The sequence below is a fragment of the Monomorium pharaonis genome, chromosome 1 (assembly GCF_013373865.1).
Source record: "Monomorium pharaonis isolate MP-MQ-018 chromosome 1, ASM1337386v2, whole genome shotgun sequence".
Taxonomy (NCBI): domain Eukaryota; kingdom Metazoa; phylum Arthropoda; class Insecta; order Hymenoptera; family Formicidae; genus Monomorium; species Monomorium pharaonis.
This window is the reverse complement of record NC_050467.1, coordinates 2,899,795-2,922,163: the sequence shown is the minus strand read 5'-3', so window position 1 is coordinate 2,922,163 and position 22,369 is coordinate 2,899,795. Positions and strand designations below refer to the sequence as shown.

General features: G+C 45.7%; 1 protein-coding gene across 7 annotated transcripts in view; it reads left to right on the top strand.

Moving 5' to 3' along the window:
- The window catches only part of LOC105832186, a 546,626-nt gene that overhangs the window by 176,533 nt on the left and 347,724 nt on the right, over positions 1-22,369 (top strand). For 2 of the 7 annotated variants that reach the window (XM_036293112.1, XM_036293144.1), the window contains exon 1: positions 18,777-21,244. The exons of the other annotated variants lie outside the window; for them this stretch is intronic. The gene's annotated coding sequence lies outside the window, so the exon portion shown is untranslated. Of the gene's footprint in view, positions 1-18,776; positions 21,245-22,369 lie in introns of those variants that run through there. 7 annotated transcript variants of the gene reach the window in all.

The window sequence follows — 22,369 nt, the reverse complement described above, 5'->3', positions numbered from 1 at the left end:
GAAATGCGAGATAAATGTGTGAATGGAGGATACGAAATAAACGTAAGGATTTAGTGAACAGAAAATACACTGGAGAGATTGTTTGCTGAAGTGTCTAAAAACTTTTTCAGATCTGAAACTTCAAGTCTTTTTGTGTAAACTTTTTATTGCCTAATGTCATATTATACCATAATTTCTTTTTTCGTATTACTAATATTTATCTTTAATTTTCTAGATTTAATCGTTATTTGATTCTCGAGAGAAATTCGGCTGAGCGCCGACCGCGTTCGGTCGAGCTTCGAGCACGATATACTCGTATTGTATTTCCGGCGTCCCCGATTCTGTGACCCGAAATCGGTGGAAAATCGCGGCGGTGCCATCCGGACGAGAGACAATAAGCCCACTGGAAACGGTGCAGCGCGTTCGAGGATCCGCGAAACGCACGGCCGCATTGAATTGAAAGCGCGCTGCCAAATGGGACGCAAATACAATGAGGGACAGGAACGCGGCGTCTTGGCCCGCGTTACAAACTCCGATAAAAGCCAATAATCCCTGAGGCTGATAGCGCTCTTCGGGACACTCGTAACGTTACCCTATTCCTCTCGTCCGTCTACCTCTCCCCTGCATGTGCATTCGACTTTACGAATGCATTCGTCGCGAAGAATACAGGGATGGACCTCGTGTTCAGTGAGGAAGGGAAGGCGAATAAGAAATGAATATAGACAAGAGACGGAATTTATGACTCCGAAATTTTCGTTTCGCGAACGATAAAAAAAAACTAGATACCTAATTAAATGATTTTCTTATTGCAGGAAATTCCGGAGTTAGTACAAGGCAATCCCTTTTTTAGAAAATACTTTTCTAGAGATATCTCTCGGGTAGAAAAATTGTATTCGCCAATGTGTGTGCAATCGAATCTGTCAGTTTCGTTTACACTTACGTCAGTCGATATTTTGAAACAAATGCTCCAGGGAGTAAGAAAGAAAGGGAGAACTTGATCGTGTTTCCTTGTTTCGCCGCGCCTTAGGTGACGGCAATGTCGATAAGGGAAGTGGAGAGGTCTACATGGACAGACATATGAAAGCCGCTTGTATCCGTTACGGCCGCGGAATTATGAGGCTGACGTTTATTGGTCCAACTTGCAACTCTTCGCAGCCAGAGTCTGAATTATTCGCCGGTCCTTCCAGAAACCTCGTAAGTTTATTTCAATTTGGCCCCGACTGCTCGCGCCTCCCCGCCTAACCCTCATCTCCCCATCGCTCGGCTTCATCTCACCAGCCTCTTCCGCTTCCTCGCGTTTCTTGGCTCGAGAGCGCGGAAGATTTATAAAGCCGGCCAGGAATTCCCCGCTCCTCAGACCGGAGGGAAAAAAGGATCGTCTAGCGAGCTTTAATCTTGAACACCTCCGGCGTCGTGGCTGTTTGAATTTAAACGTTCTTACTTAACCTAGTGCTGGAGTCTTTCTTCTCTGTCTCAGCCGCTCGCTCACAGACACACACACACACACACACATACCGCTTTCCTTCTCTTTTCCTTCCACAGAAATAGTCGAGTGGAAAGAGGCGCATGTGAGTTAAAACAGTCGTGAAACAAAAGGGGCAAATTCGCTAGGGTGAGGAAAGCGGGACGAGGAGGGGGGGGGGAGGAGCAGCAACGGGAAGATGTAGAGTGGAATGGCTCGGGGGATGTTAACGAAATAGAAGTGCTGGACACGTTATTGCGAACGAGAATCGCAGCTGATAGATATCATTCCAGAATCTCTTATTATTCCCATCTAAAGTTTTTAGTTTAATTGGGCGACACGAGGACGGCCAAATTCACTTAGACATTCGTATAGTAAAAGTACATTGCCAGTATTTGTTGCATAACGAGCGACTATCAGAAATTAAGTTCTGAAGATAAATGTAATAATATCATCTTCTACATAAAAAAGAATCTACAGATAAGTTGAGCGAATAAGAAAGCGTTGCTTATTTTTGAGTAAAATATCTCTCATAAGACGTACTCTTTAGTTATTCAGTTCTGGAAGCAGAAGCCGTACGTGCTGCTCGCTCTAAGCTTAATATACGATGCTTCGAGCTTTTTTCGTGCTTCCCGCGGACGATCGCTACAACGCCGTACTTCGCGTCGCGTGCGATTCCTTTGGCGCTTTCGACGGCGCTATATTTTGCTGACGAAGTTTCGGAAAAGAACCACAACGGAGAACTTGGCTCCAAGTAGTTTCTCGCGTGGCAAAGCCGCGATAGTATGTCGATTACACGGCTTCTTCTCTTTCTCGCAGATTTTACTCCAAGCAAAGATCGCTTGCGCGCTGTTCGAACGTAAACAGCCCGTAAACAGATCCTTCTTTTCGTAAAATATTGTTTTTGCCAAGGCAATAGTTGATAATTGAATGCCACCAACGTTTCGTGTTTGTTTGGCTGGATATTTTGAGAATAGCGCAGTTGTTTATTTTGCAAAGCCATTAGTGAGTCTTAATCACATAATTATTGTGAATATAATTACGCCGTGAATGATGTTTTACATCGTTAGCCGAGGAGAAAACATTCTATGATACTTCAATTATATGTTACAAAAGTTACTTCAGCAACTATCCATTATTTCAACACATTGACTTATCCCGAGTTCTGTCGAGAGGAAAATGTTTTTCAACTCAGCCGCGTGCTTACTATTCTCACGGTAATTGTATGGAAACATCGTCTTGTTCTAATATATCTTCGTGAAACAAACCCCGCTGCTTCATCGCTTTAATTCGCGCAGCATAGACATCAGAATTAGCAAATTAAATTCCCGAGTACGGCAAAACGTGCGCCGATTTATTTTTGAGGTTCTGGACGAGGGAAGCGGGACGGAGCTACGGGAGGCACGGGGGGGGGGAGGGCAGGATGCATCGTGTCCCAGGGTGCACTTCCTGCAGCGCGAATTCGCTTCCGTCCTATCTCACCAGTGCAGTCGTAAAGCGAATTTATCGTTCGTTATTAGCAAATGTAGCGCGCAAAAGGGGGTTTGCCCGGGAGAACTGATAAAAAAATAATGTGACGAGGTGGGAAGGGCCGGGATAGGATCGGTCACGAGGACGACGGGGGAGCGGCGGGGCGAAGTGTGGACGAAACTGATATCACGTCCGTCGATTCCTCGTCGCTTCTGCCCCGTTGCACCTTGAAAAACTCGTCGATGGAGCGCCACGCCGAGCTCGGGAATCAATTATGGATAGGACGGAGACGAAAAAAAAAAGTGGGAGTGATAGCAGAGGGCTGAAGGACGACGACGCGAGAGAGGGCGCGGAAAAATCGCTCGAGGAATTCGGAAGCGCCGATGCATATAATCGACCGCCCCTGCCGTCTAATAAGACGCACGCTTCAATTCGCCGTCGAAGAAATATCGCTTCCGCGTGATGCAAGACGTTTATTTTGGAGGCGACGCGGGGCGCCGACGTCGAAAATCCTGCCGAAAACCAGTGGCGTTGATTTAATTTTAATGATTTATAATATTTTGAAGTGCGATATTTTTTAAACAGGCATCACAGGTTTAGAGAGAATTTCCTCAATTTTACGGGAAATACGTCAAAGTTATCGCGAACGATCTCGAGAAAATTGCCATCTCGAATTTATCGCTAAGCATTTTGGAAAAATTCTCAAACAACGATCGGTAAATTGAATTAAATTCCATAAACTAACCGCGGCACGAAATTTAAATGTTTTTCTCGACCACGCTTTATGCTGTTCAACACTTTGGCGTGAACAGTTCGCTCGAAAAAACGACGTGCCGACGTCGCGACGCGCCGCTGGACGCCAAATCAAGCCGCGCGCCTCGCTGTCGCATACGTCACGTCGCGAAATAACCCGACGGTCAGAAAATTGGCTCGCTCCCTCCCGGGGAGTAAAAAAAAAATGGGGGTATCTCAGCGGGAAAGGTACCCCGTCGCCCCGTTTGCCGTTCGGCGTTCGGCGTTCGGCGTTTTATCACGGCGACGGGACGCCCGTGCGACATTGAGTCCTCGGGGGAGCGTTCCGAGGGTTTCGGCGAAGGGGGAGTCAGTCGGGCAAGAAATTAAATATTACCCCGGAGGAGAGGCTGTGTGCGCGGAGAGAGCTCTCGCTACGTCGATCGCAAAATTTTGGTCCTTTTGGTCTAACAGTTCCGTCCTTGATTCAGTCATCATCTTTCTCCCTTGAAATCCCTCCCAAAAAGAAAAAGGTGAAGTAGACGTTTAAATTAAGATGGTAAAGTCTCGTTCCACTTCAATTTCTTTGATGAATTGGTTGTTAATCTTTTCGAGTCTGATTGATATTGCAGTGGACATCAATATTTTATTGTAATTTATAATACTCAGAAATCAGGGGATACACACTTATAATACTATATTGCATTATTAGCGCAATGTAATGTGGACATTACTCTTGTGCATTATCAAAATTACATATAAATTGTAAATTGTTTAAATATATGAAATATGTTATATCTTTTCTATAATCTAAGTGCAGATAGAGATGCATAATTAATTAAATTGCATTTTAGAAATTGACCTCTGAAATTATTAATTTATCTTAATAATTTAATTAAAATGTTGGATGAATTAATAATTTTATAAATTGATGTTGGAAAACAATTTAATTAATTACTTAATCACGCATTTTCAACTCATTGTTCTAAAAGCCTTTATTTTTTGAATATTTTTTCTACTTGTGCGGTAAATATTATGAGAATAGATTGATCTTTTATTATTTCTTTTTCTTTCTCTCATTATTGTGACGTCTTTAGTAATTTTTAATCATGTACTGTTACTCAATCAGCATTTTATAATTAAAAAAATTTTTTTAAGTAATGACATTATTTGATAATCTCGGTAATTTAATGGATTTTAAAAAAATCGATAACAGCTGAGAACACAGAAAAGTAGAAAAGCGCTATATGAAAATATGACAATGTTTTTATAATCGATACATACTTTGAGATCAAAGTATTTACCAAGTACTTTAAGCTTTTTAAATGTCACAAATTGGAGTTATTTAAAGAGAACGCATCGCGCATTTGCGCGCAGAGACATCTTTGCACGCACGATCCGAGTTTGAGTTTTACCGTGGATGTAGAGATCGAGTGTCAGCGGGTCCCACGGGATACTCAGGACAAATAACATCCTGATATGGACGCGGGCAAACAAGAAAGCACGTCTCTCGTCCGCTCGCTCACGCCGCGCGTCCTTCCCTTCTCGTCTTCCCTTTAAATCGACCCTTTGCCTCCGTTCACGGTTAGAATGGATATTGATTTGAGAAGCTAGAAAATTTTTATTCCGCGAAGATGAAACTTATTGAAATATATTTCTCACTATACTTTAAATCAATAATTAATCTACACATCTAAGAATAAAAAATTTATCATAGTTTTTAAAAAATTATGAAGAGGATCATAATTGATAATTTCTTTAGCCTGGACAGATTTTTAGGTATCTTTTTTTTCTTTTGCCCCCTTCAAGGTTACGTAATAGACAGATGTTTGAGACATTATGTAATATCTCTCATAAAGACGTTCATACACGATTTTGACGAGAGGTAGATTGATTCAGCCCTCTCGTGCGACACGTACAAACCATTAGGCGCGCGCGCGCGAGAGAGAGAGAAAGAGAAAGAGATAGAAAGTTAAGCGGATTTTTCACTTACGTGTCACGGGGATAGGCGGCGAAATCCCGCGAGCGGCCCGGCGCCGTTCAAAGCGAGTCGACGAGGGAGCTTAAGTCGGCGACAGACACGATTCTAATTAAACCGCTGCCTCCCTACCCGCCACTCACGTCGTTACGGTTATTGTTGTAATTATCGTCGGCGCGTGCACGACGTACTTGCCTTCGTCGCCGACGCCGTCGTTGCCGCTGTTGTTGTTGTAGTTATTGTTTGTCCCGAAACTTCCCAGCCGCCCACCGGCGGCAGCGGTCCCGGTCTGCCTCCCAGCTTCTCTTCCTCCTTTTGCCTCCCCCTCCCCACCCCCCCCCCACCTCCCCGCCATCCTTTTGCACAACTCCGTAGCCCGCATTCATCCCTCTGCGTTCGCCGTGTCTGCCGCGAGTTTCGGCTGCACTCGCAACTTCGCGCGGATGCTACGTGTTTCGTTAACTGGGTTTGCTGCGCTCGCTCAAGGAGAGGTTAACACCACCCTCTGTTCCTGCACGGGCCGACGGCAGTTTCCTCGCGGCTTCTAGATACGATTCTTAACAGTTTAAACCCTTTCGCTTGAGGCTCCCGATCCGCAACAACTAGATCGGGTTATGCCATTAATTTTGAGTGCAATTGTAACAATTTGTTACCCAGAAAGTTATCATTTTATCGTAATTATCAAGACGATTAATGTTAAATATGTACACAGAGAGAAAGATTTCTTTAGATTTAATAAACAATTTTGTTCGACTATTCCAAAGCACATATTTCTTTGGTTTTAATAAATTTTAAACAGATTTCTTAAGATTTAATAAAATTTATTAGAAACAAGAAAGCTTAGTAACTATTGTCCAGGCTTGATTATTACTAAACTTTCTGCAGTGCGCACATTTTGTGAACATTCTTAGTGTCTTAGAAAATTAATCTTAAATTGATATCACGTCCTGCGATAAGCTTGAGCGAACTCAAAATTAAAAAAAAAACGAAGCCGCGGTCTGGAGTCGTCTATGTAAAGTTTATGCACGTGATGTGTCTAACGTGATCGCGTCGCGACTTCGAGCAAATCGAGTTGACGAGTTTGTCAAGCGGTCTCTTTGTTCGAAGGCGACCGCGTGTGCACCCTGTGCGCGGATAGCCGACCGACCTCCTTTTCCCCTGCCGAAGTTACACGATGAGTTTAGCACTTTGACGTAGCACGTAGGAAACATCCTTCGACGTGCACGTCGGCCGCCATACGTCGAATCCATTTGACTGTACGGTAGGGTGTGTCAGAAGTCGCGTATTCTCGCCAAGCTGTGTGAGAAATCTCGCAGAGCGCAAGTTCTTGTATCGATGTCAAAAGCACACATAGGTCTCGATAATTTTTTAAAATTTCATTACAATCGCGATTTTATAGTTCGAAAGATACCCGTATCGATGAACAAAGTCTCTAAAGTGCCGAGAGACCGACAACAATTTTTTTTTATTTCAAAATCAGATATTGGATCCTGTAGAAGCTTTTTAAATCCTCGAGGAGCGTGTGTAAAAAAAGATTGTGAAGAACGGAAGGACGAAAGATATGGGATTCCCCGCGGTTTCGAGCTGTCTATTAAATATCCACATATGCGAAAACTCGTGAAAATCGGAGAGAGATTGCGAGGGTTTTCTTGTGAGTGTCATAAGCGTCGACATCGCGGCTCGTTGATGTCGACAACGACGTTGACGATGACGACGACGACGACGGGAAAACTCGGCGACGTCGACCTGCTTCTTCTTCACGTACTCCGCAAAATTACACGGTAACTTTACCAGCGCATTTTGACGTTACACGAGGGCGGAGCTCGCTCGCCCGCTCGCTTGCACGTTCGCGCTACAGGCATACTTTACCGCCGCAGTTTTTTTCCCGCCGGCGAAAAGTTTTCCCGACGTACTCGTCGGGGAGCATCTCTCCGCGAGCGAGGGAAATCATAGTGCGCGTTGTTGGGAAATTATACTGAAACGCCACCGTTCACATGAGAGGGGCATCGTCCGGAAAGTTCGGCGCTGCGTTCTCCCCTCGGAGAGAAGCGAGGCGAATTGCCGTATTATAATATTTCGCATAGCGATAGCATATTCGTATCGATTCTCTCTTCTTTATCCGGGGAAAGTTACTAGTGCAAAAGTTTTAACGCTATTCTTTCATTTGACCAACCTTTCAATTTGCTTTATCGGGGGATCAAGAGCGTATTCAAATTGAAAAATTTTGCATTCATTTATTGAGCTTCCAATCACGATCTTCTCAGCATTAACGGAAATGGGAATAAATTTCGCGGGATGAGGTGTATTTTCTCATAAAATAATATATATAAAATTCAATAAATGCGAGGCATATAATGTTATTATAGTACCTTTTAAAATCGTACTACACATAATAGTATTTTTTTTCCACATGCGGTATACTTTCCAAACCATTATGATGTTTAAAAATGCATGGGGTACATGTATCTCTCTCGAAAATGCACCTTGTGAAAAAGGCGACTCTCTCTTAATTTGTCCGAGAGCAACGAAAACGCTACAACTTTAGAGAACTTTTTTTTCCGTCCGTGGGCCATCCACGGGGGGATCGTCGGGGAAAAAAGCTGGAAATTAATCGCGGGGCCACTTTTAGGGGATTTAAATCGGTGACACGCACGGGGAGGAAAATCGCGCCGCGCATCTCTCGTCGTAAAAAGTTTATCGCCCCGAAGTGCATTAACTCCGGTTCTCGTAAGCCCGATTGCGCGCGAAGGCGCGCGTGTACGTCGGTTTCGTTGGGCGACGTGCGCCCACGGGGAGGGAAACAATCCCGTCGAATTTTCGTCTCCGGGTCGTCTCCCTTTTTCCTCTCTCCTTTCCGACCGTTCCTGCTTTCGACGGCTACCTGCTAGCTGCGGTCCCGACCACACCGGCCCGGCGGCGGCCGCCGAAAGTTTTCCGCACCTCGTCGGTTGTCGCATCGGACGGTACGGTGTGCGGTGGAACTCGTTGCGAAAGTTGCCCGGTGCAAATACCAATTCGCACTATTAATAAAGCGCTCGCCGCGAGGAAACTGCAAGCGCAAACGACTGTGTTTCTGCTCGCGTCCATTGTGTCTTCTTTGCATCGCGGATCTCAAGTGCACTGACTTATACTGTGAAAAAGAAGGAAGATTTGGACAATAGATTTATTTTGATAAATCTAATGAGAAAACAAGAATTCGCACCGTACGACAGTATGGAGGTAAGAGAAAATGTTAAATAAGATTCAAGGATTTTTAGTATTATTTTTGGATTTCTAATTGTAATAAAAGGAGATATTGTCTCAGCGTTCGGAGTGATTCTGAGAGTTCAGAAGTGTATACATTCCGGAGTTAATATCGCAAAAGACGGGAAGATCGCGACGCAATAAGACGCAAGTCCGTGCTGACAGTCCCGAGTGCCGTTGGCGAATTCATAATATCCCTCCCCTCCGCTGCAGTTTAATGACATTCCTGCGGCACGTGGCGACCCGGGGCACCCATGGCACCTATAACACACGTATAACCTGCCGCGAGATCTCGCCGGGTAGTCACGTGGCCGGGATCTCATCAAACTTTCATCCTTCGCGCGAGAAGACACAGCACGCCCGCGGTGCGCCGTTCCCTTCCCCCGTTGCATCTCGCATTAATGCGTCGCCACGGGATATCGTTGGCATATTGCTGTTACTCGTGCCGTTACACTCGGTCCACTGTCCGTCCCCTCCCTCCCCGTGTTTGTCTCTCTTCGCAGCGGCGTCCACGTCCAGGGGCACTCACTGTCCTTATTGAACATTAATCAATTGCGCGTGTAGCACGCATTTTTGTCTGTACCAAGCTATAGATGTAGATTTTTTTTTATCAGGAGAACTAGACTGAAAGTTACCACATTCGAGCTTACATCTCTGTTGGATTTTTAGTTTTGAGATGAGGGGACGCCTATGCGAACGTGTGCGGTGTCTCCCTTCCCTGTAGCGCGAGCGACATTAAATGGGCCCCATAAAAGCGGACGCGCGTCGCACAATACCGCGTTTTCGTCATCGCGGGGGGGCGGCCGGTTATTAAAATCGCGGCCGGGATTACGAGATCGGGGACGACATTAAGGACATTAATCACGCGCGTGTAAACGGGGGCCCCTCTCGAGATCGCGTCCCCGCTCGAAATTGGGGCTCGGACGAGCAGTCCCGGCTAACTCGCGGCTAATTTCTTTCGATTAGGGTCGGCTATCAGCCCGGGGATGAAAAGCGACGCATTTCGCGCACGCGGCTTAACAGTCACGGAGAAATTGCTGTCCGTTTGTTGATAATGCGATTAATATTGGTCTTCCTTTTTCTACAGTTTCTACATTTTAATCAAGTGACATTTTTAGCTCATGGACTCAACATTCCTTGCATATTTCGACGTAAGCGTAAAAACAAGTTGTTTACGCGATTCGTCAAGCGATTAATCTGGTATGAATAACGAATGATGGTTTAATGCAGTACGGCGAAAAGCATCGGCACGTTATATTAATGTTATCTAATAACAAAGTTCTTCCGGGCGCGGCGGAAGTCGTTAAAGTTGCATTCTCATTAAGGAAACGTTACGGAATGTAACTGTGTTATGGAAAACCTATTTCCGTATCCATCCGACAATTTGCATAATTCCGCTTGGCTCTCTGATTCACTCTCTATGTTGCAACTGCGTCGCACTTAAGGCAATAGAAATCGATGGCCGCCCGTATGAACGAATGCAATTTACATTGCCTGTTTTTCGTCCGCAGTACAGACGAACACGTTTTTCTGTGTAAAATCGTAATTAACGTTGCAATTGTTCTTTGTTATTTTCAATTAGCTTATTAATTATGAATGTTAATAACAGTTGCTACACATTATTCACGCATTGATATGCAACGCAGCGTTGTATGGTGCTGTTTTAAAATTTTGATAATCATTTATTTGTAACTTAACTGCGCCATGTGGAAAACATTTAATAAACACTTCGAGGAAGTGACTCATTGCATGAGATTACAGTAGAGTCGAATAGTACATTATTTCTTGAGTCGTCTTTAACGTTAATACTTAATTTAATTGCAATAATTATATAAAATTAAATTAGTACAAAGGTAATATTTAAGTCATAAATGAATATCATATCTCGGTTTCTGTAGATCTACAGCGACTCCGCGATAAGAACGCATCTTCATTTTGCTCTCGCTCTCCCCGAGCTCATCCCGCAAAGCGGGATTTAATGGCAACGTATCCTCATTCGTGTCTCGCTCATTTGGATACATGCGAAAACACGGAAACACATGCAAGGCGTCTTTAGCGCCAAGCGAGAACTTTTTGCGTGACATCTGGCGTACGCAGACGCCGCGCCGTCGCGCGACGAGGAATATCCGTAGACGGTGGTAGTTGCCTCCAGTTCCTCGCGCCGAGAATCGTAACGCGACATCTGTTTGGAATGAGCGAGCCGACGCGGGGTTGAGGGATAGGGAAGGCGAAGCCGCGGGAAAAGGGGTAGGCGGAAATGCAAAGGAAAACGCTGGAGCGGCGAGGGAGGAGAGGGGATAGTTTTTCGGGATGGTGCTCGAAGAGACGCGCACCCGGGGGGAGCAAGAACACGAAGAGAGAACCGCCCGACATCGCATTATCCAGTCTGAAAGACATTATACTTGCGTTGTGCGCGAGCACGATTGTGCCCGGCTCCTCTGACTGGCTCGAGTGATTTCGACTGGAGCGGAGTATCCTCGCTACAGTGTCTTGTTTGTATATACTCGACACGATAGTGTAAAAACAGCGATGATCACTTGTTTCAATGCCTGCAGAGTGAAGTTGAAAACGGCGCTCGTCGAGCGTATGTTTGATGCGATTGGAAATTAAGAAAATGCATAAATTCATATTTATACGACTGAAAAGAGGGTGAATAATCATTTTTGTGATTATAAATTGCAACTGAAATTGATTTCAAAATTTATTAAATACTCTTTTTTATATTTATTATTTCCTTGTAATTTTTATATGAAAATTTGTGAAATAATAATGGTATCTGATATTTTAACTGAAAAAGTATTCCGAGGAGGAAAGAGTCCGAGCAGCGCGGTGGATTAAAGCGGCGCGGAACGAGTTTTCGTAGATTTGATTGTAAGACACGAATTTATATCTTGGTTAGCCCCCGCGAGCGTCTTCAAATATTCCTGCTCCAATCCAACCGAATGCGCGAGGATTAATTTCGAACGCGTCGGCTAATTTAATTACGAGTGCGGCAGGTCGTTTCTGTTCGAACGAAACGGCACGGAAGATTTGCCCTTTCGCAGAATCATGATTTCGAAATGGTAATCGCGCGCACCTATCTACCGGCGAAAATGGCGATTCGACTAATCCGAGCGAATGACGGAAAGAGAGATAGCGGAAATCGGGAGGGTCTCGGGGCGCGGGATAGACGAGGCGGAGGAGGAAGCCGCGGCAGGATGTGGAGGACCGAAGGACGAGTCGCCAACTGTCGCGGTCGCGCCGGTAGCCTCGTCGGATAATCGCGAGGCTAAACTTTCTCCATAAATCACGAAACGGTCCGTGGATACATACCGTTGCTTCGTGAACGGACGGAAGAAGATGGCGAGAGGGTTGGGGAAAGCGAAATGGCAGGACTCAAAGTTAAGCGCGGATCGCTGCGAAATATAATGGATATTAATGTCCTCGCTATGCTGATTTCGTCCGTGACGCGTTGCACATATACGAGATATCCGAAGAAAGGTGTAATCGGCTTTGCTCGATGCATCCGGCAGATGCATATGCGAAGATGCGTTTTTCGAGTGTCCTCAAGGAAAATGGTCGCATCAGCGCAGGACTGATTCAGAATTTTGCGCGAATTTATACTGTTAACGAGAATAAGGAGATTAGCAAGTGAGGTAATCGGTACTTTTTAGTCATAGATTGAAGTTAATTGTTCTCATTCCTGTTCAAAGTGTCAGAACATATTGTGCACGAAAATACACGTACTCGATATAATTTGACATGATCGAGAGGATAGAAACTCTCTCTTCCTTCCCCTGGCTTGTTCCGCGGAAGCTCGCTCGGGATGGCGAGACATCGAACGTGGGGATCTGCCGATGAACAACGAGATACTGTCGTGTGCAGAAAATCGCGACACGTCCGAAAATGCACGGGGAAATAAGAGCGCGGCGACTGCCGCCAAGGGGTTGCTCTTTCGTTTCTGTCGGGGAAACGCGGAGCGCGCAACCACCCTCACGACACTCGAGGGATGGTTTGTTCCCGCAGGCTATATCAGTTATTTCGCTATTTTCGCCCGTGGTGCCCGATGGGCGTGTCTCCGGTTCTCCTGCTCCTTTTTCGCTCGCTCGCGAGAACGCGTTACAAGGCGTGCATTATCGTTGTATCGCGAAAATCATCTTGGCTGCTGTTTCGCCAGACGCAGATGATGATGAGAAAGACGACGGCGCAATGTGGGATGCCGCGCGACAACGTCTTCGGCAACGAGAAACTACTGTGCTCCTTTAAACGTTTATCTGATTCGATGCCGATACGTCGTTTACGCCGTAGCGGCGTCGCATGTATATATATTACGAGTGTCTGTGCGTACATATGTATATGTTTATACATGTATAATGCATACCAAATGTGCCGCGCTGAAGACGTTGGAAGTGCAAGTATTGCTGTAGTAAGGTAAAAGCATTGTGATGCTGCGGATACGAATCGGGTTCAATATCAACTTAGACAATCGCGAGAATAAGAATACGCACATTTAGTATAATTTAGAGTCTCGTATAAATCAAGGAATAAATAAAGGCGAATAATCAATCTTTGTTCACGTTTTTATTTCTAACAACGATACATTATTAATAATACATTTATAAGACGTTGAACGATGTATTTAAGAAAAATATTAAGTTTAAAGATTTGAGATTTGCATATCGGATGGACTTAAAAATTTAAATCTTTAATCATATTGATATGCAAATCCTCAATAGATCTTTTAAAATACACAAACACCAAAAGAGTTAAGAGAGTCAAGCTCCAAAACTCAAGATGCAAAATTTGAAATCCAAATGCCGTGAAATCTAAAATTCCTGAGGTTGTAGAGTTCAATGAGTCGTCTAGAGTCTCGCGAGCTCAACAATTTCGCAATCTGACAATTTTGAAACTCATAAGATCGACGTATTCGAGGTTCGAACGTATAAAACGCATCGGAAATGTCATGAATGCGCATATGCATCGTTTCGAGATATGAATCTTTTATTAAAATGTTAGATGGCATAAAGAGCATGAGAGAACAGTCTCGTCAGCGAATAATGTTACGATTTCGCGTTTGGTCGAGAATTCCGGAAGATCACAGGAGCACGTTAGATATGTGGAATTGCGGTAGTTTACGCTGTCTCTCTCTCTCTCTCTCTCTCTCTCTTTCCTTATCTCTCTTTCGGATGCTCATGGATCGAGTTAGGAGAATGGGCGATCGTGACAATCGTATCGCCCGCACTTTCGGTCGCCCTCCGGGTTAACGTCCACCTTCTATTTTCCGCGAAGCGAATTAGGTACGAATAGCGATCTCAGTCGCCTTCAAACCCTTTCCGCAAATGCTCTTGGCGTGGCTCAACTTTGTCCCCGGCTCTAAGCTCGTTCGGGTAATTTTATCGTCCGTCTGCCAGCCAGCTGGCCGGCTTCTGCTCTTTCGTGACAACTAATTTATTTGGTCGCAAGAGCAACCGAGAGAGGAAGAGGGCGAGAGAAGGGGGAGGAAGGGAGGGAGAGAGAGAGGGAGAGGAACAGACAGAAAGGGAGAAAGAAACGAAAGAGAGAGAGAAGAGTGAGATTGAGACGAAGAGGTAAAGCGCAAAGGGTTGGCGCGGGAAATCGATACAGCGCTCTTCCAGATTTTATCCCCTTTCTCCGCGCTCTTGTTCTACTCTCTCTTCTGCGCTCTTTCTATTTCTCTCTCTCTCTCTCTCTCTCTCTCGCTATTTTTCCCCTCGTCGTTCCGCCTCAATCGGCGTGGAGAAAAGTTTCCGTACAGACGCTTAGTTACAGCGGCTTCCGCGGATAATCCTTCCGCCAATTTCGCGAAATTATGTTCCACGCGGTCTTAGCTAGGGTTTCAATAAGGCGAGGCATGGGCTGGCGCATGGGCCGCGAAGAGCGAAGTTAAGTAACACAATCCGCCCCCTAACTAGATATAATTCCTGCGAGTAATTCGTGAGAATTTCGCGATTGCTCGAAGGCCGTTACTTGAAAAAGAATTCCCATTTGCGACGAAATATCGTCTTTACTGCTTCCCGCTATATTTCATTTGGTGCACGTAGATTTGTTGCTTTATCGTGAAATGTCGCGGTAAAGTATGCGGGATTCTTTTTGAGATCAATTAGTTCGTCGGGAAAGATGAGACGCCTCCTACACACGGACTTCCGATAACTGAATTCGGACTTTCGCGGATAATCCTCTTGCCAATTGCGCAAAATTATGTCACTTAGTCTTAACTGAGACTTCAATAGGAAAATGCGACATTGTGAAAGTTCCACGTAGACAAAAGGCTATGGTGCAGTTGCGTCCATTGTTGAAAGTTGCTTAGCAGTCGGGTTTATATCAAGCGATAGAATTGCCGTAATCGGGTGCGCGCGATCAACTATAAATTCTCCCAGATAGTATAATTTGTGAGAATATTGCAGTATTCGATAAGCATCGAATCTTCGCAAATTATTCTCCAGTTTTTCGGACAGAGAAAATCGGATTCCAGCGGCTTAGTATTAATAAGCAACATAATTAATATAAACATGGATTACATCGATATCACATCATTGCGCGGTGTTATTGCCTGCAAATGAATGTGATTAATATCAAACATAAATCGCACGCATTAACGCGGAGTGCAATTTTCGGATGTATGAACGATTGAGGAAATGAATGGAAACAGTTTCGATGTAATAAAGTACATATTTTGGGGGGAGAAGAGAAAAGGTACATTTTTATATGAAAGTTAAAATATAATGTAGCGATATATTAAAATTAAGATGGCTACGGAAAAGGAGAAATAAATTTAGAAAATTAAAAATTTTATTATTTTACAAAGCACAGAGTGAAAATAAATTATATGAGACAGAAGAGAAAATCTTTTCTTTATAAGAAGATGAAATTAATTTTTACGATTTTGTACGCGCAACATATTATAATATTGTTCCGTTAGATTGGTCTAATAATAATATTTTTTATAAAATAATAACATTTGAAAAATGTTAATCGTTAATTCTGTCGTAAAATTTTCGATGTATTAGTCAGAGATGTTGTCTCACATCAGTTCTATTCGAAATATAATTTTTGACAAAAAGCACCAACTAAAGATTTGTTTTTGCATAAAAAAATCAATATACTAAAATGCTGTAGAACGATTTATCTTACATAAAAACTGTCGAATTAAATTCGCTGTCGTATCCATTCGTCGCGTCGACCACGTCGTCCGCGTGCGCGCTTGAATCGGCAATCAGACGTTGATGCAGTTTCCCACGGGAGATTGAAAAGTACTTCGGGAGCCGATTTCAGGAAGTCGCGCGGGGAGAACGCGCGCCAGAGATGAGATATCAAAATTGTTTTAAAGTCCCGATCGAGTTGACGAGTCTTTACCGCGTGGGGTCTCGGGAGGCGGATTGAGAAGTCCTATCGAGGACGACGGGGAAGTTCCACCCTCTTACGACCCCCCGAGACAGGATCCCAAAGACGCTTCCGCTGACGAAATAGGCTGTATACCCTCGAGCGACTTTCGCCTGTTTCGCCATCCTCCGCAATCCTCTCATTTACGGAAGTTACCACGAATTTCGCGTTCTCTCTCGTGTCTCTCAAGAGGGACGATGCTTTTCTTTAGCCTGTTACGAACGTTATTTGTCAATAATATTAGCGAGATGGTACGTTGCGCTTTGTCCTTAATTACTGAATTTCCTACAAAAGGCATAAAGCATAATTTGTTAATTAAATAACACACTGTACCAAAAATGCAGAGAACAAAGGAAAAAGAAACATTCTTTTTTTGAAAATATCTATTTTCGAAATGTAAATATTGATTGAAGTGGGATTATGTAGCGTTAAACACATAATTTGCTTATAATGAAATAATTTTATATATTGTTTTATCAAAAAAAAAAATATATATATATATATTCTTGTATTTGATAATAATTTTTATAATTTGAAAAAACTATTGAGTAGGAAATTCATTATTTCGAAAAAAAGCAAGAATTAGAATTATTTAATACTATTATTATTATTAAAACAATTTTATTATATATTGTTACTTATATATGGAACAATGTTTTGCGTAAAAATAGAATTATATTAGTTTCAATTTTATTACAAAGCTTTTCTGAGTGACTCGTCACTCCCACGTTGTTACACTCACATAATTCATAATATTTCATGTCGAGTACTATTGCTAATTTTATTTTGAGTTTTTCTTTCCGATGCCAATTTATTTAATGCCTTCGAGACGATGACGCTCGATCGCGTTGGCGTTTTCACGTGCGCGCGTCAATGTACATTACAGATTTCGTAAACGTGAAAGGATCTAGCATACATTTTCCTTATTCATGACGAGGGACGCTCGTTCCGCGTAGCGCTGGACTTTCATACGTGTGTTGTTGTAACAACTGTCGGGAGTAAAAGCCAGAGAGACGTTTGACGTGGGCGTAGTGCCACACGAAGACCACGTTTTATGTTTATGGCGCGGTTGCTACACTTCTAATTGCGTGCCACCTCGCCACCAAAACCGCCGATAGGGGATACGGGATACCTATCTCGCCATTTCGCCGTGTCCGTAAAACGTGCTTTCTATGCAAACGCGGCACTAAAAAGTCGCGCCCTAACCACCGACCCATTCTCCGTTCATCTAGGAGAGAAAAATTTTTTTAACCCGCGTATACGCTCGAAGAGCAAACGCGGGAAATAGACAACAAACAATGGGTCGAATATTCATCCGAACTGAAAAGTTTACCGATATTCGATATTTTAAATTTATTTTTTAGAGGCTCATAAATATATTGTGAATTTAAAGCTGCCTTTGCAACTTGAAAATACATGAATAATAATAAACATAAAGTAAGATGTGTCAACAATTTTAAATAATATCGTGTTTGTTTTTATGGAGTTATTAATAAAAGATTTCGTCAAAATGCAAATGACGCGACGGATGAACGACATATAATGAATAAAAAAACGGGAATATCTTTTATACATTGTGATTATCTCGTTTTTGTCTTCGTGAATAAACTTAGGAATAATTTTTCCGTATCTGTAGCAACAAATCCTAAGCTTTTAACGAAATTGTATTACTTTAAGTCCTAAACTGCAGGATTTTCCACGCGCAGATAGGACTTTATTTCGCGAAAGAACGTCGATCGTTTAGAGCAAACGCTTCTTGATCCTCGTAGAGTAACTTTGAGGTCAGCATCCGCGTTCGATCTCTCGCGCATCCCGAGAGAACGAAGGGCGGCATTCGAGAAAGGGAACGTCAGGCGAGCGAGCGAGTAGTCGACGAGAGAGGGTAAAAAAGTTGAGAAAGCAACCGAAACCGAGAGGTCAAGGGATGGGGTGATAGCGGAGCGCCAGGGGTTGCTCGACGAATTCGGAGGAACCTTTTAGTCCCGGCGGGACCGCGCCAGAACAGATTATCCGTCCATTATTTCAGGGTAGGCGCAGCGGTCGAGAAGGGGAGGAAAGAGGGTGGCAGGGCAGAGAATAGGAGGGCGATGGGGGCCTGCTGCAAAAGTGACTGGGGCGGTTAGTCGGATGGAAACCCGTGTGGTGCGGGAGAGGGGTAGGGGTGAGCGACCCTCTTGAAAACCAAAGAACCCAATGTCGATAGAAATCCCCTCGTGACGATCGTGATTCGCGAGTGACGCGAATAAGCGTTTCGCGATCTCTCGCGCGAATTCTCGCCTCACGACGAGACGAGGAGAGCACACAATTAATGCCGTCGGTCCGGCTTTCGAACTCGCGGCTGCGCGCACAGCACACTCCTTCGTCCTCTCTCTCTTTCACGCTCTTCTCTTTCTCCGTCTCTCTCTCTCTCTCTCTCTCTCTTTCTCTCTCTCTCGCGCCCTCTCGTCCTCTAGCCCTCCTCCTCTTTCGCGCACCTACACACCCCCGGACCTCCGCTACCCTCTCACAGCGGCGGGGGTGGCTCTCGTTGCCGCGGTTCCGAGCCTCTCAGTCGCGCCGAGAGCCCGCTTCGCTGCGGGGTGACCTCTCCTCTACCTCGGCGAGGGTGCCTCCTCCGCGCCGGGTTCTCCTCTCGGAGTTCATCGTCGGGTGCTCACGCGAGCGGACGGCCATTCGGGTCGTGAATTCGACGTCCGCGCGAGAATTGAATAACTGCAACGGCAACGTTTTCCCGAGAGCCACGCACACTCATGGTTGAGCAAGTCTCGTGTGGTTGCTGTACGATCCTCCACCTTGGAGGGTCTCGTCGCTCTTTGAGATTTTCATCGAAAATCTTCATCGGCAATCTGCGAATTCTGCGAGGGACATCAAGAGACGTAACGAGAGGCGTTTAGGATCGATCCGCTGAGATTTCTTCGGGGCTTCAGTTTATTAAAGTTTATTAAAGTAGATTCGGTGTCGATGAAGACGAATGGGGGCGCGTCTACATTTACCGTATGCGGGACTCAATAGAGAAAAAGTGTACGCAAACGTGAAGATTGATACGTGAACTTGGGTTAGAGCGCCCGTAACCCAAGAGCTATATAACGCGGAAACGTAGACGCCGCGAAGAATTCAATACTTCGCGTAGATATACGCAAAAGAATTTGTCATCGGAGCACGCCTGACGCATTTTATACAGGAAGACGTCACACGAAGAATTCGTATTCGAGAGCTTGACGTTCCGCGTAACGAAACAGGCGTCGCAAAGGGCCGCGGGACGCGTGGGCTCTCGATGTTTCCTTAGCGACGTGGCGAGCGGCGCGATGTGTATTTTAAGGCTTTGAAATTTCCTGCGCGATCTGCTTCGAGACCTGGTACCTATGTCGTTCTGTTCCGCGCCGAAAACTATCTCGCATCACGAAGAGTGCCTCTAATTGTCTATCACAATTCACGCGATAGCGCAAAGCATTTTTTTTTAAGACCTCGACGACGACGACGGTCGATCATCGCACACTCGTCGCGATCAACCGTCAGTGATCCCGCGCGAAGAGCAGCTCTCGAGACACATAATCCTCCGCCCTGTGCCCTGCGAAACCGAGTCTGGATCGGGGAGAAAGGGAGTGACCGATCGATCGCCGTAATAAGGGAGCTTTCCGCGGAGGCGACGGCTTGAAGCACGCCCATCGTACCGGAAAAAGGGCGCCTCTCGCGAAGAAAAGTGGACGACGACGACGACCCTCGTTCCTCCGCGGACGATCCTCTCGGGGAGAGAGGGCATCGAGGCGCGTAAGAAAGCCTCGTAAGGGACCGTTCTCGAGACAAACTGAGCCCTTTTCATCCAGGAAAATCACGGGCGGACTTGACGTCGAGTCCTCTCGATTGCCACGACCTTGCGAGGAAGCGCGAGGACCCTGCAGGATTAATCCGGCGAGACGGGAACGTGGACGTCGTTTAATATCCCGGACCTGGAACAGCTTTGTTGCACCCTCCCCCCCCCCGTCCCTCGTCGACGCGGTGGTCCTCGACGCGGCGGCAGTTTCTTCGTCACTCTTCGCTCTAGTCGACGTGGTGGTCCTTATTCCATTCGTTTACCGTCGTCCCGATCGTTACCGGAGCCGCGTACGAGATATCTCGGAACCCATAATTAAGGATACAATTAATGGTCCGCCAATTAAATATAATTAACTCGATCGTTAGAACGCTGCGGTCGCTGTCTGCCAATTAGCGTGTTAGCGCCTTATCGATCATCGGCCGCCTCGCGGTGCGCCTCGACTACGCCGATCGAGACAATAAGATCGATCGTAAGTGATCTCGCGATCAGCGGGCGCGCAAGGGCCGAATATCGGAACGAAGCCGAAGGAAAAAGGAAGAAAGAATTTGAGCGAATGAGAGCCACGAATAAGACAGCGATAATTTGAGCGAGTGCGGGAGCGTCGGCCCGGCGAAAAGTTCGAGAATCGAGATAACGCGTTAACGAGGTACGATTAACGACCTCTCGTGGTCGATAAACGTGTCGTTGCCTTCGGCGAACTCGAGCGAGTTCCTCGGGAACGCTTTTCCACGTGACCGCTTCCCCGTGAAAAAGAGGTCAGTCGCTTCCAAAGTCGACTTTTATAGCAATATATACATGAATTGCACGAGAAGGCGGAAGCTCGTCAAAGATACCTAGTAGAAACGTACCGTAAGAATAGTTCCTCAAGAGCCGCGTGCGCTGTCGCGCTGAAACAGCTTGCCGAGAGATATCGGATAGATTTTCTTATCGGACAGGTATTTCTTTTCCCCAAGATCGATCCACGTTCCGCTTTACGGTGATCGGACGATATTTTTAACTGATCTTCACTGCCAGCGTTTGGAAGTTGAAGATGCGATTCTTCGTAGTCTGAAGGTCCATCCAACTGAGAGTCGTCGGGACACCGGCTAAAGGCGAACCGGCGAGGAAAACGTCTCGAGCGGAAGGAGGGACGGAGAATGCCGGCAGGGTGCACGTGACGAACGGGGCTTCCCTCCAGATTCGCACGGTGAGTCTATTCCCCCTCTCTCCCTTCTCTCTCTCTTCTTCCTGTCTCCTTAGATTGTGGTTTTCAGCGTGATTCGCGCGAAAAATGGAATGGCTTTCGCGAGAAAGTTCCTGCGTGGAAATTTCCGCGTGCGTGCGTGCGTGCGTGCGTGCGTACGCGCGCGCGCGAGATTCATCTCCGCAAACTTCCGCTGGAAGGTATTTTCAGCGGCGTGAAAGCTTCCCTAGGCGGTTTGCATTCGCGCGCGCGCGCGCGTGTGTGTGTGTGTGTGTCGACGCGCTTACGCGAGACAGAGGTGATTGAGGCTCCTAGGTGAGGCGGTGAGTAATTAATGCTGCAACGCATATAACGAGACGGCGGCATCTGAGTCGCGGTTCGAGCTGCGCGAGCTATTGACGCAAATAACGATCTGAATTAATTTCGTACGTGTACAGATTCGAGCGCGCGTGTCAACCCGGTAAAACGCGTCTCGCTCGGAGTCCCGCTTTGTACAGAAGTAAATCTCCTTTTCTTTGCGCCGTTATTATTCCTGCAGGAGTGTAATCTTATAAGAGGCAAAACACAGTCGGGCCCCGTTTAATTCCCTCGCTCTTTTGTTTATGAACGCTCCGAGTGAAAATAACCCGACGCGTGTAATGAAAGGAATTCTCGTTCCGATTAATGAGTATATAGGCACGCGACGTTTTGCGACGTTTTGCGACGTTTTGCGACGAAAATACATCCCGTAAACATTTCCGAAGCCCGTGGCCCGAGGTAAGAACGGGTCTGAAGCGCAATGCAGGCGGAGACTATCGATCTCGCACGCAGCCCCGATTAATTATTTCAACGACGATAACCCCGCAGCAGCAGCCCGTAGGAAGGCACTCGACTGTCCCTCGGGGGACACCACGGCGGAAGCGCCATAGTACCTCGTAAGGCCTCGGTTCGTAAAGCCGTGCCACGAACTGTGGGGGCCGCGTGCACGGAGGTTCAGATTCTACGACGAGGCAATTTCGCCGCACCTGCGTCCGCGGGGGCAAGTCGACCGCGATATTAAGGGCCCCGCGTTCTCGCTCATTACGCCACCTGAGAAAACCGCATCGTACGTTCCGGCTTATCTCCATTAGGCGAACGGGAATTACTCGG